The 18,250-nt window shown below is 42.5% G+C and overlaps 1 protein-coding gene and 1 long non-coding RNA gene across 5 annotated transcripts in view; one reads left to right on the forward strand and one right to left on the reverse strand.

The window, feature by feature from the left end:
• Window positions 1–14,352: 14,352 nt before the first annotated feature.
• The window catches only part of LOC122929005, a 95,616-nt gene continuing 91,718 nt past the window's right edge, over window positions 14,353–18,250 (reverse strand). Inside the window, exon 3 of the long non-coding RNA XR_006387944.1 lies at window positions 14,353–14,676. This is a non-coding gene — a long non-coding RNA (uncharacterized LOC122929005). The remainder of the gene's footprint in view (window positions 14,677–18,250) is intronic.
• SBK2 (SH3 domain binding kinase family member 2) overlaps window positions 14,915–18,250 on the forward strand; it is an 84,687-nt gene continuing 81,351 nt past the window's right edge. Inside the window, exon 1 of one of the 4 annotated variants that reach the window (XM_044282406.1) lies at window positions 14,915–14,995. The gene's annotated coding sequence lies outside the window, so the exon portion shown is untranslated. Of the gene's footprint in view, window positions 15,131–15,158; window positions 15,179–18,250 lie in introns of those variants that run through there. The other 3 variants (XM_044282407.1, XM_044282405.1, XM_044282409.1) reach the window with 3 other exon arrangements.

Consider the following 18,250-nt stretch of genomic DNA (forward strand, 5'->3'; position numbering starts at 1 on the left):
TTGATTGGGCCTCCATGCGAGTTTATAAATATTACGTTTTGCAGCAGTAATAGTCCGGTAAGGGCTGAATTCAAATTTCACCTCGTGCAAAACATCCTGCCAATCCCGAATCACTCTTTCTCTGAAGGAAATAAAGTAGTGGCGATACTTATTTTCAAATGCCCATGGTAGGAATCTAATCCTGTTCGCATCAGAATACAATTTTAAAGACTCCATGGTGGACTGGTACAGTTCTAAGTGATCAGCAATTTAAGGAGAACCTTTAGAGAATTTAGGTACAGTGGCATTTAGAAATTTTATGATACTTGAGGAACTCTGATCCCTTTCTGAACACTGAGCATTTTTCTTTTTTCTAGAGACCACCTCAGCATATACCCCATGCGTGCGAGGTGGGGTTCAAGCCACACGCTTCTCCACATCACTGTCATAATCACTCATACTCCGCACACTCCCATCGTACTCACTTTGCACAGGTGACTTAACCCTAACATTCCGTTCTAGGGGAAGGTGTGGGGGGACACTTCTATGGCCTTTAGTGTCGCTAGCACCTAGTAAGGCGGTTACAGCTTAAAACGCCTGATTTGATTGGGTTAATGCCTCCTGTGTACTCATGCCATCACCCTCGGGTGGCTTAGGGTTCCACTTTAGGGTGGGAGAGCTGGAGGATCCAAAAATCTCTCATTATCAGACAGATCACTTTCAACATTGACAGTATGGCTTGGACCGTCTGTTTGCTGAAGTCTGCAATAATAGAGGTTCAGCTCATCTGCCTCCCTTTTTAGTTGATGATAGGCATCATGGCTGAGATCGAGCTCCCGCTTTAAGTCCTCGATCAATGCTTTTGCAGAATCTAATTCTGATTCTATACAGAAAATATAGGCCTACATGTCTGTTATATGCATATTTCTACTCTTTAAGAGGGCACTGACTTCTAATATTGCATACAGTACTGGTGGCAACATCTTCAAGAGGTGTTTGTCTTTCCTGGCGATACTTTTAAGCACAGAAAATTTTGTTAGATGTCTCCTGACTGTACCAAATGATGTCCATACATCCACATATTCTCTCTTGGCTTCTGCCTGAAGCTCACTTAACCATGCAGTTACATCCTGATCCAAACTCAACCGTGAATTTACATATCCAACAATGTCATGGATTAAATGTTCCGGGCTAGATGGACTACCTCCTGTAGCTTCACCAGAACCCGCTTCACCACTGGCTGTGCTCATTTTCCTTACCAATAATTAGTACACAGATAGAGGAACAATCTGGTTAGCCAAGAAAATTATGGAACGTTTTACTATTTGCACAAATAATTAATAAATTAACTTTATCAGGGATATATAAAGAAAGGATCAAAGGAAAAAATTCAAAGGGAACATTTATTTTGGGGGCCCACCGTACGGATACACTCAAATATTACCTACTCACACAGCAGCAAGATGCTACCAGATGATTGAATATGGGGTTCCCTGCAGAAACTTTGAGAAGGTAGGTCCTGGGCAAGGAGGATACTGGCTAGATTTCCTCTATACCTAAAAGTCATCTCAGCTGATCGTGTTTATAATAATAAACTGGAGAGTTTTATTAATAATCTATCAAGTTTTTGAACATAGGCTGGTTGAGTGCTGTACATTGAATACATGTATATAGTGGAGTATGTCTACTGTGTTATGCGCCACTTGTGCTGGGGGTGGGAGACTAGGTGCCCACCTTGCTCAGAGGCCCACCAGGGGATTTATCTGTACCACTGTGGACCAGTCTGAGCCTGGAAAAGGGTTTTCATGAAGGAGAGGAGGAGACAGTGAAGTACCTTGTGTGTGAACCAGACCAACACAAATGTGGAGGTGTCTATAGGACCTAGCCTTGTTGCTGCAGTGCTGCTTCATGGCTGCAGCAATAAACATTGACCCAGTTGCCTGTGTAAGACATGTACTCTCCCTGCCTCTAACAGGTCACCAGATCTCAACCCAATAGATGTGCATCCCTCAAATCTCCATCAACTGCAAGATGCTATCCTATCAATATGGGCCAGCATTTCTAAAGAATGCTATCAGCTCCTTGTTGAATCAATGCCATGTAGAATTAAGGCAGTTCTGAAGGCAAAAGGGGGTCCAACACCGTATTAGTATGGTGTTCCTAATAATTCTTTAGGTGAGTGCATATATATATACACACATATATGTGTGGAGTGAGGGCAGCAGCAGTCAGTGTGGAGCCTGTCTCCACAGTTAACTACTACAAGAAAATTGTCACGAGGGTGTCAAGAGCCACGTCTGACTCCGTTATACCCGGGGTCAGGAAGTCGCAGCGGGTGGCTGCGCGCTCTATGTCTAAAGATCACGTTGTTTCTTAGTGATTGTTTTCTGTGTTTGCCTTGCAATCCTTTTTGTCTCACTCAGGGATCTGTAGCTTCTCCTCCTCAGCTGTTTCTTGTCTGCCACTCCCAAACTCCTTATATTCTCCTCTCACACTTCTCTAGTTGCCAGTTATAGAGCTTCCTTCCTGGACATCTATACTGACCCACTGGAGCTGTGAATCCTGGTTGTTGTTCCAGAGTGCTTCCCTCCGGATCCCTGTTGGGCTTTTTGTTGTCTCCTGTTGTCGCCCACCTGGGATTATATGTTTAGTCTGTATTGTCTGTCCTCCCCTTGGTGTTTTCCTTTAGAGCTAGTGGTGCGGACTAGTGTTCCCACCGCCCTGTTCACTATCTAGGGCTCATCTTAGGGAAAGCCAGGGTTTTAGGCACGTGATCGGCGTACGGGTGAGGAACCCGTCTAGGGACGTCAGGGCAGCCAGGTGCCAGCCGCAAGGTGAGTCAGGGGTCACCACCTTCCCTCTCACTTGGGCAGGGCCTTCCTATTTCCCTCCCTCTGTGTCACGTATGTGATAGTCACGCCGATCGTGATATTATAACTGGCCCTTATTTTTTGAGAAAAAATAAATAAAAATAAAATTTTCTCTCTACTTAGAATCCAATATGGATCCTATTGCTGCTTTGGCAAAACAGCTTCAAGGCCTGTCTTTGGAGGTGGCAGGATTGAAGGCGTCTGTCCTCCAACAACAGCAGCAAATGCAGCAGACCGCAAGCCCAGCGGTTGCTATGGGTAACCAGGTTGTTACAGAACCCAAGGTTGTTCTTCCTGACAGATTTTCTGGGGGAAGGGACAAATTTGTGACGTTCCGTGAGGCCTGCAAATTATATTTTAAGCTGCGCCCTTACTCTTATTTTTTGGGGCTTTGGGTCTCATATATGATGACCCTGACCGAGTCGCCCTGGCTGAGTCGAAGTTACGGAGACTCCTCCAGGGAGATCGGCCAGCAGAGGAATATTGCTCAGAGTTCCGTAGGTGGGCTACGGATACTCAGTGGAACGACCCGGCTCTCAGGAGTCAGTTCTGCTCTGGGTTATCTGAAAGGGTTAAGGATGCGCTGGCGCTGTATGAGACCCCCCTTTCCCTTGATGCTGTTATGTCCCTCTCTATCAGAATAGATAGACGTCTTAGGGAGAGATCGAAAATTCCTGAGCAATCGGTAACCTCTCCCAAGCAGCAGTTAGTCTGTACTGACTTAGATGAGCCTATGCAGCTAGGAGGAACTTCTCGTCAGGTCCGTCCTCCTGACGTTCGCCGTAGGTGGGGGGCTTGTTTTTTCTGTGGGGGGAGGGGTCATTTCATTAATGTCTGTCCCTCCTTTCTCAAAAACAAAAGACCGTCGGAAAACTACTAACCCCAGGCTGTGCGGAGGATGTCAGCCGGGGGGTATACGTTTCCTCCATACGAACATCTCAATTTGTGTTGCCAGCGGTTATTGTTTTTGGTGTGAAGACGGAGTCTATTTCTTTCTTTCTAGACAGTGGAGCTGGGGTAAATTTGATAGATGCCCATTTTGCCCGCACTATGGGTTTGTCTCTCTGTACGCTGCAGAGACCTATTCCCATATTCGCTATTGATTCTGCTCCTCTGTCTCAGAGAAACCTCACTCACATTGTCCATAACTTACACCTTCGGGTAGGGGACCACCATAATGAGTATCTTTCATGTTACGTTCTGGAGGGCCTTCCCTCTCCTGTGGTATTGGGTCTTCCCTGGTTGGTAGCGCACAATCCAGTGGTGGATTGGCAGGCCAGGGAGATATTGGAGTGGAGTGAGCATTGCAGAGAGAATTGCTTAAATAACAATTGCTTAATCGCCTCCATAGCTTCCCTACCTACATTTATTTCGGACTTTGAGGACGTTTTTTCTGAAAAGGGTTGTCAGAAGCTACCACCTCATCGTCCTTATGATTGCCCGGTTAACCTGATTCCCGGTGCAAAATTACCCAAGTCCAGGTTGTATAATCTTTCGGGTCCCGAGAGACAAGCCATGAAAGATTATATCTCCGAGAGTCTGGCTAAGGGACACATCAGACCCTCTTCTTCAACCGTGGCTGCAGGGTTTTTCTTTGTTAAAAAGAAAGATGGGGGCCTGCGTCCTTGCCTAGATTTCCGTGAGCTAAACCGGATAACCATCCGAGACCCATACCCTCTTCCTATCATTCCTGACCTTTTTAATCAGATTGCGGGTGCTAGGTGGTTCTCCAAACTTGATCTTAGGGGGGCCTACAATCTGATTCGTATCAGGGAAGGGGATGAGTGGAAGACAGCTTTTAACACCCCTGAGGGGCATTATGAAAATTTAGTCATGCCTTTCGGTCTGACCAATGCCCCTGCTGTCTTCCAACATTTCGTTAATGATATTTTTAGTCATCTCATCGGCAGGTTTGTAGTCATATACCTAGATGATATCTTAATTTATTCGGCTGATCTGAAAACACATGAAGTACATGTCAGGCAAGTACTGCAGGTCCTACGGACGAATAAATTATATGCGAAAATTGAAAAATGTGTCTTCGCCGTTCAGGAAATACAGTTCCTGGGATATCTATTATCCGCTTCAGGTTTCCGTATGGATCCTAGGAAGGTCCAGGCAATTTTAGATTGGGATCTTCCTGAGAACCTTAAAGCTCTACAACGGTTTTTGGGTTTCGCAAATTTCTATAGAAAGTTCATTAAAAATTATTCAGTGATCGTTAAACCCCTTACTGACATGACTAGGAAGGGGACTGATTTTTCTAAATGGTCTGACGCCGCTAAAATTGCATTTTCCTCTCTAAAAGAGAGATTTACCTCGGCACCTGTTCTAATTCAACCTGATGTCTCCCAGCCTTTTATTGTTGAAGTAGATGCGTCAGAGGTGGGAGTGGGGGCTGTATTGTCTCAGGGTCCGTCTCCTGGCAAATGGCGTCCTTGCGCTTTCTTTTCCAAAAAGTTATCTACAGCAGAAAAGAACTATGATATTGGAAATAGGGAACTGTTGGCGATTAAACTGGCGTTTGAAGAGTGGCGTCACTTCTTAGAGGGAGCAATCCACCCCGTCACGGTGATTACGGATCACAAAAACCTTCTGTACCTAGAATCGGCTAAGCGTCTCACCCCTAGACAAGCTAGGTGGTCGCTATTCTTTACCAGATTTAACTTTGTAATCACCTATCGTCCTGGGGCAAAAAATACCAAGGCAGACGCATTATCTCGTAGTTTCCCTGGAGGGGGTAATGTTAGTGATCCGGTACCTATTTTACAAAGAGGAGTGGTTGTCTCTGCTGTACACTCTGTTCTATAGGGAAAGGTGTTAGAGGCTCAGGGGGACGCCCCGGCCTCTTGCCCCTCAGAGAAATAGTTTGTACCGTTAAACCTGCGTCTTGAACTATTAAAGGAACATCATAATTCGGCACTTGCTGGGCACCCGGGTAGTAAAGCAACCTTGGAGCTATTGTCTCGTCGTTTTTGGTGGCCAAGGTTGCGTCAGGATGTAATGGATTTCGTGTCTACTTGTGCACGCGCGAAAGTCTCTCATACACGTCCAGCAGGGTCTTTATTGCCACTTTTCATCCCCAATAGGCCATGGACACATCTATCAATGTGGGTCTGCGGGTAAAACAGTTATCTTGGTAGTAGTAGACAGGTTTAGCAAAATGGTACACTTTATTGCGCTACCCGCACTTCCTAATGCTAAGACTCTTGCTCAGGTGTTTATCAGTGAAATCGTGAAGCTTCACGGGGTCCCTTCCGATGTGGTTTCGGATCGGGGAACCCAGTTTATTTCTAAGCTTTGGAAAGCTTTTTGTTCCCGTTTGGGGGTACACTTGTCCTTTTCCTCAGCTTTCCATCCTCAGTCGAATGGACAGACTGAGCGTACCAACCAAAACCTAGAAACATATTTAAGGTGTTTTGTGTCTGAAAACCAAGAGGTGTGGTCTTCATATTTACCGTTAGCCGAGTTTGCCATAAATAATCGCTGTCAGGAATCCACTGGCAAGTCACCATTTCTTGGTGCATACGGTTTTCATCCCCAATTTTGTACTTTCAAAGAGGGGGGGTCTTCTGGGGTTCCCGAAGAGGAACGGTTTTCTTCATCTCTTTCATCGGTATGGCAGAAGGTGCAAGCTAACTTGAAAAATATGAGTGGTAAATATAAATGCATGGCCGATAAGAAACGGTCGCCAGGTCCGGACCTAGGAGTGAATGACTATGTGTGGTTGTCTACTAGGAATATTAAGTTGAAGGTTCCCTCTTGGAAACTGGGTCCTAGGTTCATTGGTCCTTATAAAATAGTAGCCGTCATTAACCCTGTGGCTTTTCGCCTGGAGCTACCTCAGACTTTTAAGATCCATAACGTCTTCCATAAGTCGTTACTCAAGAAGTATGTTCCACCTCTAGAACCATCACCGCTGCCACCTCCTTCTGTTATTGTGGATGGTAATCTGGAGTTTCAAATATCCAGAATTGTTGATTCTCGTCGGGTCCGCCGCTCTCTTCAGTATCTGGTGCATTGGAGGGGTTACGGTCCCGAGGAAAGAAAGTGGGTTCCAGCGTCAGAGGTAAACGCCAACAGGTTAATTCAGGCTTTCCATGCCTCTCATCCTGAGAGACCTGGTCCTGAGTGTCCGGAGGCCCCTCGTGAAAGGGGTTGTTCTTTGCCCCCCTGGGTGCCCCCCCCCCCCCGCTGATTCCCCCAGGTAAATACTAATGAGCGCTTCCATTATGTAAGCGCTCATTAGTACCGAAGGACCAGGAAGTGGTGAACGCTCTGTACTCACCACTTCCTGGTCCTCGGCTGTGCACAGCGTGAGGACGCTCTGTGACCTCACGCTGTGCGCGCCAGTTTAGAGCACAGTCGACTGAGGAGGGAGAAAATTGCAGGCGGCGCCCATCCAGGAGCAGGAGAGGTAAGTGTTTATTTTATTTTATAAAAAATGTGGCTGCTGGGGGCATAATGCGGGCTAATTGGGGAGGCATATGGGGGCTAATTGGGGAGGCATATGGAGGCTAATTGGGGAGGCATATGGGGGCTAATTGGGGAGGCATTTGGAGGCTAATTGGGGAGGCATATGGGGGCTAATTGGAGGCATATGGGGCTAATTGGAGGCATATGGGGGATAATAGGAGGCATATGGGGGCTAATAGGAGGCATATGGGGGCTATGGGGCTAATTGGAGGCATATAGGGGCTAATTGGAGGCATGTGGGGGCTAATTGGAGGCATGTGGGGGCTAATTTGAGGCATATGGGGGCTAATTGGAGGCATATAGGGAATAATGAGGCATATGGGGGCTAATGATGCATAATGGGGGCTAATTAGAGACACAATGGGGGCTAATTAGACTATTAGAGGCATATGGGGACTAATGAGGCATATGGGGACTAATGAGGCATATGGGGGCTAATGAGGCATATGGGGCTAATGAGGCATATGGGGCTAATGAGGCATTGGGGGCTAATGAGGCATATGGGCGCTAATAAGAGGCATAATGGGGGAAAATTAGGCATATGGGAGCTAATAAGAGGCATAATGGGGGCTAATGAGGCATAATGGCTTATAATGGGGGCTAATGAGGCATAATGGGGGCTAATAAGAGGAATAATGGGGGCTAATGAGGCATAAGGGCTGATATGGGGGCTGATATAAGAGGCATAATGAGGGCTAATGAGAGGCATAATGTGTCATCCACAGATGCCCCCATAACAGTGTGTCTTCCACAGATCCACCATAACAGTGCGCCTGCGCACTAACGAGAGACAGAAAGAAGGGGAAAGAATCCGCGGAAGCAAGCAGAGGACGGCACAGCAGACGACTGAATAGCTTCTTTTGTAAGTAAATTGTTTTATTATAAATGTATCCCTGCATACCGCAATTCTCTCGTATTTTGTAATCTTATTTATATATACTTATTTTGTTTTTGCCCCCCCCCCCATTTTTGACTGTGGTATCTTTGTGCCCCCCCTATATATTGTTCCTAGAGTCGCCACTGTGCAGAAGCCACCTTGATGCCTGGTAGATGGGCCCGATACACATTTGATCAAAAATGTGCACAAATAGCTTCTATTTTTTTCATTTATAGTAGGTATAATATCACTTTCATTTAGTATAATGCCGATTTCCCAGTTTCATTGTTTGTATGTGAAATGTTGCGCTGCCATACCTGTTTTTGTTTTCTTCCTCCACAGTTAAGTAAACAGAAAAAAGGGAGCGTTGCTAAGGCACAAAATGGGCCACTTTAGAGCTATTTTTTTAATAGACATGTATGTTTTCAGTAATTAAAGTATATTACAAAAATTATCAGTATCACTTCCCCCACACATTACAAAAAGAAAAGAATGACAGTTATACTTTAAGCTTCCACACCAGCAGACTGCTGGGCACAGGGGCGTAGCTAGAAATAACTGGGCCCCACAGCAAATTTTTGAATGGATCCCCCTCCCCCAGTAATTTTTTCGCAACCCCTTCCTTTCATGCCGCCCCCATTCCTGTGGCTAGTAAAGATCGCTCTCTCAGACCAGGCCCGGCAGCTGTTCCATCCGTTTTTCATCCGTACACTGTCTATACTGTCACTGTATATAATTTCACTGTGTAATACTGTTGAGGGGCCCTGACAAAATATTTTAGTCCTCTTCCTCCTGGATGGGCCCCTTCTGGGTCAGGGCCCAAAAGCAGCCGCTTCCCCTGCTTCCCCTATAGCTACGCCCCTGGCTGGGCACATAGAGTTGTTCCTTTAATGCATCATACCCATGCGGCCCTGGATTGAAGTGGGGGCGGCGGCAGAGGCAGATGAGCGCTTCCATTGTGGAAACGCTCATCTCTCTATATTCAGCTGTATCGCCGTCCTCAGCACAGCGATACAGCTGAAGGCTGTCGTCTCTCTGCCCCACTCCTTCTGATAGGCTTCCGGCCTCGTGCCTGTAGCCTATCAGAGGCCAGTGCAAGCGGCGCAATGACGTCATTATCATCGCGCCGCCTGAGCTGGGCAGAACACAGCACGGGACACAGGCAGGAAGAGCCATGCATCGCATCGCTGAAAGTGCCATTATGTGTGTTTATTTTTTTTATTTGGCACCCTGCAGTTTGGTCAACTTGAGGAAGGGGGAAAGAAGCATTATGGGGGCATCTACTGGGGAGACAATATAAGTGAAATTTATTCTGGCACAGTCTATGGGGGCACTACATAGGGGAATGTTTATTTTGGCACAGACTATGGGGGCACTACATAGGGGAATTTCTATTTTGGCACAGACTATGGGGGCACTACATAGAGGAATTTTATTCTGGCACAGATTATGATGGCATTATATAGGGGAATTTTATTCAGGCACAGATTATGGGGGCACCATATAGGGGAATTTTACTCTGGCACAGATTATGGTGGCACTATATAGGGGAATTTTATTTTGTCATAGATTGTGGGGGGCACTATGGGAAAGGGGCAGAGGAGCACTATGGGGGCATATACTGGGGGCACTATATAAGGGAATTTTATTCTGGCACAGATTATGGGGGACACTATGGGGGCACTATATAGGAGCCTTTTATACTGATACACATTGCAGGGGCACTATGGGGACATTACCTCTATTGGCGGCACTAAGAGGGGATATTTTTGTACTGGCACACACAAGGGGGCATTGGCACATGTTATGGGGGCACTATGGGGACAAAGAGCTATACTAAGGTCACTAAGATGGGGTATTTTACGTACTGGAACACAGTAGGGGCATTGGCACACATTATGGGGCACTATGGGGACTTTAGTTCTACTGGGAGCACAGAGAAGGTATTTTTTGTACTGGCACACAATCATGCATTGAACGATATCTATATATGTCAGTGTCACTTTGATGTTATTTGCTATTGCTGTCATTGCGTTAAATAACTTAAAAGGGGGGGAGACAGACCAATTTTTTTAATTTTTATTAGATCGAGATAGATAGTGTCCTAGAAGTGTCACCTGAAACAAATTTCAAGAAATTTGCTTATAATTAATTCTACTGCAAAAACTGCCTTGCTATACCAGTGTTAGTGAGTGCATTACTGCAACAGACTGTGTTGTACAAACTAGAGCAAATAGACTCTAAACGCAAAGTTTTTACGATTCGCTTTGGATGAATCAGATAAAAACAGTGCCCAGTGCCATTTTACTGTGAGAATTGGTGGGGAAACCCAAGAGGGAGTGAGCAGTTGAAGGATCACATGGCACAGGGAGAAAGTGGGAGGAGGGTTTGCCCTGATTGGCTCAGAGGCTGAAAAATTGTCTGATCAGCCAATCAGGGGGGCAGTTGGCAGGCAGGTCCTTATGCTGAGACAGAAGGATCGCCATTCTGTCTTCAACTTGTGACCTCGAAGGGTGTCTTATGGCTGTGTTTGACAAAAAGCTATTACAGACACAAGTCATTAATGTAGTGTGATAGGGAAACTATAATCAGAGTATTGGGAGAAAATAAGAAGATATAATTGGGTAAATGTTAGGAAATGTGATCAGGTAAATAATATAGTGAGGGAGTGAGAGCCTAGTCACCCAGTTGTCTGTTTGATACAGCTGCTGGTAACTCATTTATATATATATATATATATATATATACAGCCAGACAGCTTTATTTTAAACCTCAAGTTTCTACAGTTTATAGGCCTATTGCCAGCACCCCACTAGCATATATTCAGCTCCAAACGCTGAGCTCAGATACAGTGTAGTTGAAAAACATTTTACTGCAAAAATTGCATTCTTATACCCCTGTTAGTGAGCGCATTACGGCAACAGACCATGAAGCTCAAACACATTTTATATACATATACATATATATATATATATATATATATATATACATACACACACACACTTACACATTATACCTTTATTAATGTAAAACATCATTACAAATTGCACAAACCGAATATCTATCATCCTCCTCTGTGTCATATGATCACTCCCGGAAGACGCCAGCATTTTAATCAGAACTTGTGCTACCATTCACTAAACTGTCATTAGAAAGGCTGTGAGAACTGAGAATGTAAGAAGCAATCCAGGAATTCCTCCGTAACAGTACATGTTGGATAACGAGCTGTTTGCACACATGTTAAGTGCTAAGGTCGTATCATCAAAACTTTCCATTTATAACCTGCTTGCACGCTGACATCTCTTTTTCACATTTTGTCCTATTCTCTGGTCTTACAGAGAACATTGTAATAGCAAATCTAAAAAATACTTTTTTTTTGTGGTGCATTTCATGTTTTTTTTTTTAAAGGCCTTTGTTTGAAGGGGGTACTAGGGCCAGATGTTTTATTTCAGTCTATAGTGAAATATAAAAGACAAAATACTGTATAAAAGTTTGTGGCAGTGGTGTTTTTTTTTTCACAATGTAACATGATCTGTCTACATATAGCAAAATACACCACCAAAAGCACTTTGAAAATCCCATAATTTTTTTTGGGCATTTTTAAAAAATGCTGTAAAAAGTGTATTAGAAGGATCCCAAAAAGGGGTTATCCCCTGAAAATACTATACATTTTTCAAACCAGCACCTGGATGTGACTACTTTTGTAACTGCACGTAATTAAAATTTTTAGTATAGCCACTGAGTTATCAAATAAAATCTATCCATATGGCGCCACCTGCTGTTTGTTATTTTCCTTATTTGTTTGTCCACTTCAGTAACATCACAGAGGTTGTACATGCTCAGTTCTATCTTTCAATTGTCACCATCCATATCTACTAATCTGAGGCAGGTAGAGGTTCGGGGGGGGGGTCTGATCTGAGGTTGATGGGGGTCTGATCTGAGGCTGATCGAGGCTGGGGGAGTCTGATCTGAGGATGAAGGAGCTTGGGGGTCTGATCTGAGGTGTGATGGAGCTTAAGGGTCTGATTTTTTAGGTCTGATGAAGAATGGGGGTCTGGATTGGAAGTCTAATCTAAGGTGTGAGTCTTATAGTCCAGTGCATCTTATAGTCTGAAAAATACAATATATATATATATATATATGTATACACAGTATAGTTACCTGTAATTGTAATCTTACCTGCAATGATAATGAATTGACTGTTGAGAAATGATCTCTAAGTAACTGGAAATCCTAGTGTGTGCAATATTGGCTTAAATACTCTGTGCAAGTCAGAGAGACTAAACTCTAATAAGGCATCTTCCAAACACACTGTCCTTCCTGTAATCCACCATCTTGGGCATTGGCCTGCAGAACAAAATCAAACCCGAATATTTCCCCTATATGCTTGCTATCTCATTTATTTGCTGCATATTAGCTGTAGGTGCTTATATATCTTGCTTAGTTTTTAATATCATTAAGTAAAATTACTAAAAGCATCAATAAACTTAAAAAAAAATGGATACATCATAGCGACATATACGTTTTGATCAGTGGGGGTCTGAGTGCTGAGACCCCCACTGACCACTAGAATGAGGAGAGTGAAGAGCTCACATAGTGCACTCTCTCTCCTCATAGACCTTCTATTGAGCGTGTCTCCTGTAGCGATTCTCTCTCCTCATTTTACCAAACAATGGGGGTCTCAGCACTCAGCTCCCTACCAATCTAAACCTTTTATGCATTCCTATGACATAGCAAAAAAAAATTGAAAGTTCATTGACACTCTTAAAGCAGTTAGGTCATTAATATCAAATATGCTGGGGTCCGACACTTAGGACCCCCACCGATCAGCTGTTAGAAAAGACCAGGCGTAAGGGGGCTAAGTTGCAATGCAAAGCACAGCCGCTATACAATGTACAGCACTGTGCTTGGAAAGCTGATGGGAATCTGCAGCGCTCACTAGACATACGGTGTCTGGTGAGTGCATTGCTCCCTGAAACAGCTGAACGGTGTGAGTGTTCGGACTCGGACCCCGACAATGTGATAATGATGATCTATCCTGAGGATAAGTCACCATTATCTTTTCCAGGATAACTCCTTTAAGGTCCTTTTACACGAGCTATGGATCAGGACAATAATTGGTGATGAGCAAAGGTACAAACTTTCATTCCCAATAATTGCCCTGTGTAAAGGTGCAAATGAGTAGATGCTTGTTCGCCAGCAATGAAATTCTCTGCAAACATGTATATGCTGCCAACAAACATAGAAACTGCATGGAGAAGAACAATCATAGTAACAATCGTTCCTGCCCATAGATTCTGGATCATTGTTGCATGTAGTATAAGTGTACCTTGCGAGTGGGAATGATCAGCAATAATTATTCATTGCAACGTTTGCTCCCGATCATTGCCCACTCTCTCGGCCTGTGTAAAATTGCCTTTATTCTTATTCACTTAGAAATTGTGTGTGGTCCTATTTATTTTCATATCCCAGAATCCACCATAAAACATTGTAAAATATAGATTCAAGCATAGTACTAACCATAAATGCTCTAATAGGTAGAATAAATTAGTTTTTTTTATTTTAGAGAGGCCATTTAATATATTTTTTCTAGGTCAAGCTGTTCTTGTTTATCTGTACTGTTAAAAGCATCTGTCAGAATGATCAACCCTACTAAACCAAACATGCTGCCTGATAGGTTTGATTCTGATTATTAAAATGACACAGCTTTTATTAAAGTCCATGGCCCTCTTCATGAAAAATCAGCCTTTTAATAAAGGTGTTGTCCAAGGTTCAGAACTGAACCCGGACATAACCCCTTCTTCACTCAGGCAACCCCTCTGAGTGGAGAATTTCATGCTCCGATGCTCTCCCTTGCCCTGCGCGATTCAGCAGCTTTTTCAGCAAATCCGGTGACGTACCGGGCTCTCCATAGGGTGGAGGCCTCCGCCTAGCAGTGAGCCCAGTGACGTCACAGTCACTAATGGGTGGGCTTTAGTGCTGCCCTAGCCTGTAAAACAGCATACCGCATCGCTAAAGCCTGCCCATTAGTGACGGTAACGTCACCGGGAACACTGCTAGGCGGAAGCCATGCTGTTTAACATGAAAGGTAGCAGTATCAACCCTGCCAGACAGCATGCCTGGTGTAATGGGATTGATCCTGCTGAAAGATGCTCTTTAAAACATTACAGCTTAAAAATTATTGGAGAAAAAAGGAAAAAGCAATAACATCAAGGAGATCTGCCTAGACATTGTGCCAATGAAACAGCAGAATCACCCCCTAAACTCCCAGCTTGATGTTTTTACTATACGGTATAGTTATCAGGCGCCCAAAAATAGAAATAATTCTCTCCATAATATGCCCAGCCTCTGTGGATCAGCAGAAGTACAGTACCGTTAAGCGTCCAAGAAAATCCCACACCAAGGAAACAGGGACAAATTTCCGCAATGTTTAATATTGAGTACAGTTAGCTTTGTCATTCATTTTCCGAGGTCCTAAATGAGAAAAAAAAATTTAAAATCAACGTAAAAATATATCTTTTCACCAGACTCACGATGGACTGTACATTTTACATTTTTTCTGCCAATATTTTCTAAAACAATATTATTCAGACACTGTGTACTGGAAGCTAAAGAGTTAACATGACATGAAATTAGAACTGAGACACAACATCCCTTCAGCCCTTTGGCAAATGCAGTAGAGTTGGTCAGTATAATTGGCAGAGAACCAGAATGTACGCATAGAAAGACAGATAGAAATCACTCTCAGCAACAGACGTCCGGCAGCACAAGCCACACAGAAGCAACTCATCAGGTGAGAAGGTGAGAAAATGTCCAGGTAGCGGATATCTGGCCATTCTCACGTCTAATACCCTTACAGTTTGAGGATAACATTCATTCTTATCGAAGAAGGTGACCATAACTGTCAAACAGCTCTTCAGACATAGAGGTAATTGTACTGGACAGCTTTATAACGAGCCACTGGTAACCTTGATAGGTAAAAGACCAATTACAGGATCATTTAGGATGCAGTTTATGTTTATGATGTGTACTGTTAAAAAATTATTTTTTTTACTTATAGAAAAACGCCTCCATATGTTTCACAAATATGCATTTTGCATGTTAGTCCTTTGAGTTCTGCATTGTGTTGCCTTTTGAGCGTATATGCTTGGTTTTTTGTGGTCAAATTTTACAAATTAGGCTGAGTTCACACTTCAGTTATTTGGTCAGTTATAGTATTGTGAGCTAAAACCAGGTGTGGGTGAAAAACACGGAATAGGGGCAAATCAAATCATTACACCTGTTTCCTGTGGAGGCTTCACTACTGGTTTTGGCTCCCAATAATTGATGAAAATATCCGACCAAATAACCGAAGTATGGATGTAAAGTGTTAGAAAAGCTTCACCGCGACATAATCAGAGTATGATGTATAAATATATTGATCGATTTAATTTTTATAGTTAATATAACAATAATGCAAGAGTCTGATCAATGATTCACAACCATTTCACCTTTTCACGTACAATTGTATCTGATTTGCTACTGAATTTAAAATGAATACATTTATAATTTATTATACATTTATCATTTACAATTTTATAATTTATGAATTTACAATTTATAAATTCAAATGCATACGTTTTTTTTGTTGTTTGATTTTAATTGATAACATAAGATACTTAGAAAAGAAGCAATTTACAATAAGAAACCAATATCAGTTCTTAAATAAAGATTTTTACAAAGCTTAAAATCCAAATGAAACGTAAGCTCACTTTATTTATTGTTATAAATAAAGTTATATGTTGAATACTGGAATATACAAATCTGAATTTGAGCTTTTATAGAAAAAGTTATAAAGCTCAAAACTCAAAAACGTCCATTGATGCTGTTCTAAAAATATATTAAAAAATGTCATAATCAACATGTATGATATTGCGGTCGGGTAGCTTGCTGCTCCTGTCATCGCTGCACTCTGTGGCTTACAAACCTAATGAAATAATAGTAGAACCTAATGTGAGGCATGACATAATGCTGGAAATGTCTACTGATACTCTGTTTTGGAGGTCGCTTAGAAGAGCAAAGGTTCCTAAGGCTCCTTCCTAAACACATTTTCCACCTTTTTGAAATGTTTGTAAAAGATGCCATTCATTTCTAGTATTTTTCAGTTTTTTTAACAAACTTTTGGGCGATTTTTTTATGTTGTGACATTTAAAAGAAGTTTTTTGCTGCCTTTTTTTCAACTTCTATATAGAAACCAAGAAATTCAAAAAAATTGCATGTTGCACATTTTATATTTTCACCAGGCTAGTATGAATTGTGACATCCAGTGCCTCACAGGTGATGTCCTCTCTGATTGTAGTCATCCACTTTGCCTTTTCTTCTCTATTTAGGCCCAAACCACCATGAAGGTGTCTTCCATTCACGATTTGCCTGTGCACAAATTGCTCACCCTGATGCTACTGCTAATCCCCTGCTACTGCCCCCACGTAGTAAGATTATCCCCCCTTTGTGCCCCAAACATACTAGTGTCCACCACAAATAATAGTGCCTCTTTCTGCCCATACATAGTAATAATACCTGCTAGGTGCCCCCATAATATGATAGTTGCCCCCTTTGTGCCTATAAACAGTAGAAAATTAACCCTTTTTGCTAGTTACAAAGAGTTTCCACCCTCTGTGTCCCCCCACATTAATACTGTAATACAACTTGCCCCATCATAAGTTATATGCCCCCCATCTTGCCCCAAAAATGAAAAATACCCCCTTTGTGCCCCAAAGTAATAATATCTCTTTGTGCCCCAAATGCACAATATCAAATATGTTGGAAAATTTAATTAATATGACACCCAATGACTTACCCCAGTGCAGTCCAGAACCTAATTACTCCAGAAACTGATCAGATTGACAGCAGTCCTTCGTAATCCCATGCCGATGTTATGAATATATTTTATCGAGATACTGTAAGATAACATGGCAAAAAAAAACATTTTACCCACAGTGGAGGTTTAGCCTGCATTTTTAACCCATTTTAGAATAGTGGCACCACATTTGCCATCTGCCAGTCCTTCGGAAAATACCCTGTCATTATAGATAATTAAATATTATAAATAATGGTCTATTGGTGTAACGTAAAGTGAATTAGAAAGATTAGAGAATGAATAAGCTTACACAGGCTACGTGAATAAATATATTTACTTAGTGATTAAATATATACGATAACACAAAGAAATCACATACAGAATGATAAAAAGTAAATAAATATCACTAGCCTAAATGGGGTGGAGACTCCATCGATCATGTATATAACCCATGGCTGTCTACCCTGTTATAACACATGACCGACACCCCAGGGTGTACAAGAGAGATAGGGCAATCATACTCACATCCTACCTAGAATGGAGGGCCTGGTGGATTGGTGTACTAAATTCCCTTAGAACACAGAGATGTATCTCATTATGAGGCTATGAATTATTGAAATCTTTTTAAAGCAGCACTGTACCTCTTTCACAATTTTTTTTTAAAGGGCCAACCTTTTTGCTATTTAAACATCTGAAGAACTGTTTAAGGTTAGTTTCACTCTTTCAATAGATGTCTCTCTGCTTCCCTTATGTTTTTACATAATTTATTTTTATTTTTACAATGTTTTAGTGCGGCTTTACTGTCTTTTTGTCTTTAAATGAACATGTCCTAGTCAAAAATGCTTAGAACACCTCTAAGCTATTCAAACGTTGTCTCCCTGATGTTCAATGTGTCATTTTATTAAAGTGTATGCATGCAAGCATGTAATCTGACATTTCACAAAGGCGATGGACGTTAGGGGGAGGTTTATCAAAACTGGTGTAAAGTAAAACTGGCCTCATTGCCCAAAGCAACCAATCGTATTCCACCTTTCATTTTCCAAAGGAGCTGTGAAAAATGAAAAGTGGAATCTGATGGGTTGCTAGGGGCAACTAAGTCAGTTTGCCTTTACACAAGTTTTGGTAAATCTCCCCTTTTAGAGCACTAGACGTCACATGTCAGAAAATCTTCCAGCTGTGCAGCAAAGGAGAATAAAAGAACCAAGAGACAGG

The sequence above is a fragment of the Bufo gargarizans genome, chromosome 2 (assembly GCF_014858855.1).
Source record: "Bufo gargarizans isolate SCDJY-AF-19 chromosome 2, ASM1485885v1, whole genome shotgun sequence".
Classification (NCBI taxonomy): Eukaryota; Metazoa; Chordata; class Amphibia; order Anura; family Bufonidae; genus Bufo; species Bufo gargarizans.